This window comes from Cheilinus undulatus, linkage group 13 (assembly GCF_018320785.1).
Source record: "Cheilinus undulatus linkage group 13, ASM1832078v1, whole genome shotgun sequence".
Classification (NCBI taxonomy): Eukaryota; Metazoa; Chordata; class Actinopteri; order Labriformes; family Labridae; genus Cheilinus; species Cheilinus undulatus.
Window position 1 is genome coordinate 7,686,858 of NC_054877.1, and position 7,621 is coordinate 7,694,478.

The following is a 7,621-nucleotide window of genomic DNA, read 5'->3' on the forward strand; positions in this document are numbered from 1 at the left end:
CAGAGATTTGTGCCAGAAAACAGTAAAATCAGCCTCCAACTTCAGTCTCTGCTCTGGCACAAAACCAGGCAGCTGAGATCTGATATGAGGCCTTAGAGAGGATCGTAGTTCTCAGGAGTGGGCGTGGCTTAAGGTCATTCACTGACACGCCCACACATTCTAGAGTAGATTTTACTGCCTCATTTTTCATTACTTTGGAGCTTGGTTTTACTTAGAGATGTTTGGTGGTTCATAACACAGTGGACTGTCATACAACAAACCCAAATACAGTTTTAAAATCTCTTTAAAGCAGTGGTTCTCAACTTGTGGGAAGGGACCCAAAAGTAGGTCCCGGAACCCTTTTCAGTGGGTAGCGAATGTGTTCCTGGAAATAAAATCGCGTCAAAAATGTCAACAGAGCTTTTTCAAAACAAGCCTTTTTTTGCCTCTCATCTTTGAGATGAAATGCATGTTTTGCATTTTTGGGGTTCAAACTGGAATATTTTTCATTAGATAAACCTGATTGGTCAAAAAAGATCAGAGATTTGAGTTGCAGTTTTTCACCGGGAAGTTGATGGTGGGTCGGCGGGCTCGAGCAGTTAAGAACAACTGCTTTAAAGGGACGTTGATGCAATGAATATATGATAAAGGAAAATTTCTGTTGATTTAAATCTTTTTTAAAGACTTTTAAGAAAAAGGCAATGGATGGAAAAAAAACAAACAATTTTAACTACAATGAAAGATACAGGAAAACAATAATAAGTTGTGTTATTAATAAAGCAGCCATTTATTGCATCAATCACAATTAATTTAGGTCCACAATTAGTGCACTATTTCTTTTATCTTAATTAATAATGTGCTTTATTATCTCCCTCTTGCAGGACGATGTAAAATAAGCCACCACTGTTCATTAATGTCAAATTTCCCTTTAGTGGACAAGTCAGAAGTCATCTGGACCTTGTTTTATCAACATTCAGCTTTTTTCTGTGTTCTTATTTCATATTTAATCCAAAGTAAGTTCCTTATTCTGCAGTTAAATTAATGTTAAAATCTTTTGTAAAAGCAGGTCTGTATCCAAACAAAACATTATGTCCCTACAATAAAACGCTAAAAATTTCAAAAAGACACAAAAATGGTTTTGAATGCAAAATAGAAGGATTTTAAACGTGATTCATCATGATTAACTACAGAAATTCTGAGATTAATTGCAATTTAGAGATTGTAAATTTTTTACAGCCCAGTTTGCAATAACATTTGCAGATGTTCAATAAAAAAAAAGTGCAAGCTGTCACGTAAAATCATTTTATTTTAATTCAATTGTTTACTCCTATTACCATTTTTGATGATGCATTTGAAATACACAAAATACTGTATATATCTGCTTTATTGACAGCAGGAACTTTCCTCAGGAACTTAGGCTTACATTCCCTCTGGCCTCAGTCAGTTTTAGAGCTGAAGCCTTTCAGAGGAGAGACAAGACTTCTTCAACAACCTTAACATAATCCTATGCCTTGTTTGGATCAAGCTTTGGACAGGCATAATTACATGTAATAGATAATAGAGACAGTGTTTGGGGTAGCAGTTTAGCTCAATGAGTAGAGTGGGCACCAATATACAGAGGCTATGGTCCTCAATGCACTGGCACAGCTGTTCTATCAGATAAAGACAAAATACCCAGGGTGACAAAACTGTGCACAATCAAGCCAAGCCAATCTGTAAAGACTGTGCTAGACCACTAGGAAGAATCTGACTAGCACAAATATACTTCTGGCATAAAAACAAGCATGCAAGTGAACATTCAAGCTGTTTTGATTTGCAGGTAAAAAGTTCTATAAGTTGAATACTTTAAAACAGATCATAACCCAGTCTCTGTATTTCATTCTTGGTGAAACTCCTGGTTTTAAGTGTCATCTTTCTCTCTGCATGTTTACTGAATAACATTTATATCTATTAAAGGACTTAAATGATGATAAAAGATAGACCCTGATCTGTTTCTGTGTCACAACATGAGTCACACTTAACATCGCACACGGGCTGACCTTGACGCAGCAGTCGTCGGAGCGCTCAGCTGTCGTCTCCATGACTGAGACTAACCACAACAGACACACTGGCCTGACCTTTGACCTCTCACATGACCACACAACAACCCAGCCGTGACCCCACCGAACCCACACCTGCTCAAATGACAGGAGACCTTCATCCTTCTCAGCACCATCACTCAACATTAATGGAGGTACACAGAGAGATTTATGACCAGTATGTAGATTTGATAACTTTTTAGAACAATCATGCCCTCCAGCAGTGTTCAGTGGTGTTTTTGATGTGTTTAAATGTCTTTACACACGTTAAGATGTTGCCTGATCACTGCTGGGGCTACTTTGCTCATGTTTCAGGTGCATTATGGTTGAATTTATTTTTAAACACTTTTGCATCATGAGTGAAGTTATCCACTGAGTTAGTGACTTCCAGCCTGTAATATAGATCATATAAAGTAAAAGGTGATGTGAAGCATTTCATCAGAGGGTGTTTTCTAGCTCTGCATGTGTCTCTTTACTGCATCCTTGCAAGAGGTCATCCCATAAGCTTTTAACACAAGGTGGTAATCATGAGTAAATAGCAAAAGTTTACTCCACTTTGTAAATAATCAGAACCAACAGTGCTGCAAATTAACACCCAAAGTGAAAGTAAGTAACCTAACACTGTGTGAATGCACACTGTTATAAGTTGGAAAAATTCAATACTATGGGAGATGAAATAACGCTGGTGATTTTGCACTACTGAAAAGCTCATGAACAGCAGCTATATGCAAGTCAGTTCACTGAAATTAGATTGCATGAACTGAATTTGAATGATGAGGACTTAATGCAGAAATAAAAAGAATTAAAATTCAGGAAGAATACATCCGTAAAGCAAAATCGATGTGTAAGGCAATGCTGTGTTTTGAGGTCAATGGTAATTGACGGTCCAAAGCTGAGGTCAGACTACACAGTCATTTAATTCGTATGCAATGAAATCACGTCAGACCACACAGCAAAATTCTTAGCTAACAGACTGCAGCATCCTGGATGCATCCTTGATTAAGTCACACTGCAATAACATTGGCCATTCCAGATATTCGTAGATTTTTGATGACGCAGTCAGGATGATATCTGGCAAAATTAGTACAGTCTGCATATTGATAAGCTTGCATGTTGTTAGGCTTTTAACTGGTTTTAACAGACAGCATCACATCACCCCTGTCCTCGCTTCCCTCCACTGGCTTCCTGCCACTTTTAGAATTGATTTTTAGATTTTATTGATCACTTTTAAGGCTCTTATGGGTTTAGCCCTAGGTTATGTCACTGAGATGCTGACCCCTTATGAGCCTTAACACAGCCGTAGATCCTCGGGCAGGGGGGGTTCCTGGTCGTTCCAAAGTCGAGACTCAAATCTAAAGGAGACGGGGCTTTTGCTGTCAGGGCCCCTCGACTTTGGAACAACCTGCCTGAGGAGATAAGGCTTGCAGATTTAGTAATATCTTTTAAATCCCTCCTGAAAACTCACTTTTGCAGAATTGCTTTTATGTGAAGCTTCCTTTAACTTATTTTTATAATTACTCTTTTATTCATTTTGCTGTTTTCACTCATTTTATCCATGACTTTTCCTTCCATGGCCGTCTTAATGTCCTCTGTTTTCAATTCATTACCTGATCCTTTCTTTATTTATCTGCTATTAATCTTATTATTTTCATTTTAATTGCTAATGATGTGATATCGTCTTCTTATCATATGTGTGTTTATGGTTTTACTTTCATATCATATCATACTATCTTTCCCTTTGATATTTTCATCTTTTACTATTTTAACTGCTTTCAAGATCCTCTGTGTCATTTCCATTCCTTTCAATAATCCTGATTTCTGAGACATTTGTGTCTCAGTTTGTTTTGATTTTCTGTTTGATTATCAAGACTTTCCCTGTTTGGTTTATTACTAATTTGTTTATTTTGTGAATCCCTGAGTTCTTTCTATTGCTATGTCTGTTAAAGCACTTTGTAAACATCTGTTTTTAAAGGTGCAATATAAATAAAGTTATTATTATTGTTATTGATTTGCCCTGAAAACAAACTATAATCCTCAGAATCAAACAAAACAAAATGCAAACATAAAAAAACCCCTCACAAAAATGCATGTAATCTTGTACTAATAGAACTTACAGTTTTATTTTAATTTTAATTCAAATTTGATCAATCATAGTTCATTTTGGAGTAGTCTTATGAGGTTTTGGTGTTCTGATTGCAAGTTTATTTTGAAGTTCAATGATGAAAAGTCAAATTGCATTAAAGAAATTCAAATCTTTAATGAAATTATTCAGCTGGCAAAATTCAAATTAAATTTAAATCAAGTGAATTTAATTTCTAGTTGCACACTTTCCTGCACATACATATATATTGTGGGAAAATACATTCTTCCTGTGTTGCACCCCATTAAAATCACAACGAGATGTGAGGTTTTACTGTTTGTTTTGGATTTAACTCTTTGAAACCCAGTGTATACTTGGAAAACACATTTTGCATTACCATATAAATGTGACTGTTTGAGCTATTGGAAAAAATAAAATGGTTCTGAAAGATTAGAAGCTGTGCTTATGATTTTGGTGATTTCACCTTTTCTCACTAAAACTCTACCATCAAATCCCCTTCTTTTGGTTTTCTTCATTTGAAATTGTTCAAACACTCATAACACGCAGGAAATTGTAAATAACTGCAAGGTATTGGACATACGTACTCTGGAAAAATGGGCAAAGCACTCACTCACAGGACATTTTCTGGACTTTTTATGGTTAAAATAAGAGCAAGAGTCCAGAGCGTCAGGTGTTAAACTATCTCAAAGGTAACCTTTACACAACAAAGTTCTCGGCTGAAGTAGTTGTTAAAATATTTAGAATTCACATTTCAACTTTAGCGGGTATTTACACCCTGACTTGGTCCAAACAATGAGAATGAATGCAGCAGCACAGCCCCGTCGACATGCTACCTCCAGTGTGGCCCTGACCCCGACACATGCCTCCCACCGCCCCTCCATTCTTCTTCTGTGGTGGAATGTGAAGCAGCTAAGACGTGCAGAAACATTAGCAGGGTGGTCAGTGTGTCGGTCAGGTGCTCAGCTAGAGAAAGGATCCTTTACTGTCACTGATGGAGGTCAAAGGTCGGACAAGTAAACCTAGTGACCTTACATGAGCGCCAACCCACATCCTCAGAAAACCATCGACCGTGGAGTAACAGGACGCTCCTGTTGTTTCTGACCTTCTCACAACTCAGCAACTTAACACAAAACACTCAGAGAGACTACCTTGTCAGCTGTGTGTCCTTGGCCATAATCCCTGCCTCTGTGTCTGTGTGATCACATGCTGTAGTGATTTCAGACATGGTCAAGACATGGTGATTGAAAATAGAGTCCCAGAAAAGGTCTTATTGTTGTAGGCTTGGTGTTGTGATCAAATAAAACTGTTCAGTCTGGTTATTTATTAGATTTAAAACTTTTTCTCTGAAGGGGGATTTCTTTGGTTTGTGCAAGAGAGGGCACTGCACATTAATCAAAAAGAGCACCGCCTTCTGGTCACTCAGAAGAACTGCAACAATGACCCAATGATGCTGATATTTGTCGTCACTGTGAGCATCACGTTGCTATTATTGGTTTTCCGGTAATACTAACACAGTGACATCTAGTGGAAAAGAAAACAGATCACCCTCCAGAATGCCTAACAAAGAAACAAACATCCAACATATGAGCAGAGGTGAAAACAACTGACACAGCTCAATAGGAGTGATGTAATTCATAGTGTACACTTCTGCTGCTTCTATTATTAAAGTCATTATAATCTTTTATCTTCCTATTATACAAAACACATTAAACAACAGCTTAATTTAAGAATTGAGAACCAAAATGATCTTTCCATTTTTACAAAGAACTCATAACATAATTTTAAAATGAAAATTAAATAAATTCTCCCCAAACTACAAAGACTATGCCTTTGTGCTCCAGAGCAGTGGAGTCTTAAATGAGTCATATAAGAGTACGTCATAATCTTGAAGACTTTATTATCGAAATTAATTCACATTTTGAAAAGTTTTAACAAGATACTATTGTAGGTTTAATATTGTTCTCCAAAAGGGATGCATATCACTGGCATATTAATGGTATTGGTAAGTAAAAGCTTTTTTTTTTTTTTAATAAAATGTTGATACTGGGAAGTATGATAAATTCTGCCAATATGCACAGCCAAGAACTGGCTGCCCATACTGGGACAATGTACAAATTTAAGCAGGAATTTATCCACTACTTTTTTTTAACACTTGAGGTGAAAATGTTTTTGTGTTATTTCAAGCACTATGTCAGTGATGAGCCTTTTTTCATTCAGGATAATTAATTTTAATTGTAAAGTACAAGTGGAATAAAAAAGGGTCACGTTTTTAATTTTTTGTATTATAAACCAGGGGTTCCCAAACTTTTAAGCCTATGACCCCCAAAATAATGACATCAAAATTCGGGGACCCCCACCTTCCCTTGAGAGGGATAAAGTGCACGATGTTGCTCAAAGCACCATGTACGAAACTTGCATGTTAGGTAGTTTTTGTAACTTTTACTGACATTTAATTACAATTATCACTAGATATCTACGTGTTACATTAAATTGAACTCATTTCCACAATCTTTTATTCACTAAATAATACAATTTATGACTTTGAATATTGTTCAATTTTTTGTTGTTTTTTTGGAAAGCATCCCAGGACCCCCTTCACTGTCTCATGACCCCCCTGGTGGTCCAAACCCCCACTTTTGGGGACCACTGCTCTATACCCCTCCTGCCTTTCAGTGGGTTATTTACAGTTCTGAAAAAAGGCTAATGAATCCTAGTTTGACTGTAACTGTTAGAAAAATACAATTTTCATGTCATGGTCCTGTAATCCTACAAAATGAATTAAACTTTTTTATTATTATATTGAATGATTATGTTTGGAAAAAAATATAGATATAATTCTGTCTTACTTTATGCCTGTTTCTAAAAACATATATAATGACACCATAAGAGGAAAAGATGAATGCAAGGACAAGAGAGACTGAATGTTCTTTACCACAAAATAATTTTAAAAACACCTCTGTATATATCTGATTCTACTAAGGTGGGTTTAGAAATATTGGAATATGGATAGTTGGCAAAAAGCAAATCCCAACTGGCAACATTTTAGTTGTGCGATAATAATTTTCTACTTGATAAACCACATATCAATTGAACTGATATGTTGTGTTGTCATAAATTGTTGATTAACCATAAAAAAACTTAATGGCAAATAAAAACTGTGGTTTATTTCTAGCTTATTATAACTTGCCCATAACTGCTTTACAGTTTGGTTTGAATTTTCTCCAAATGAGACTGAATTAATGTTTTATTGTTAGATCTATTAAAGTAAAAGGCAGTCAACTTTACTCAGAAGTAAACTTTGGGAAGTTTTTTTTTCCCTATTTTTAATCTATTCCAATTTATCATGTGTTTCTGTCTTGTTCATTTGTTATTCTATTTATCGATCTGAATAGTAGGCTTATGAGTGCTGTACATTATAATATTTTATAACATTAACAATATTTTTAAATAATAATAATAATAT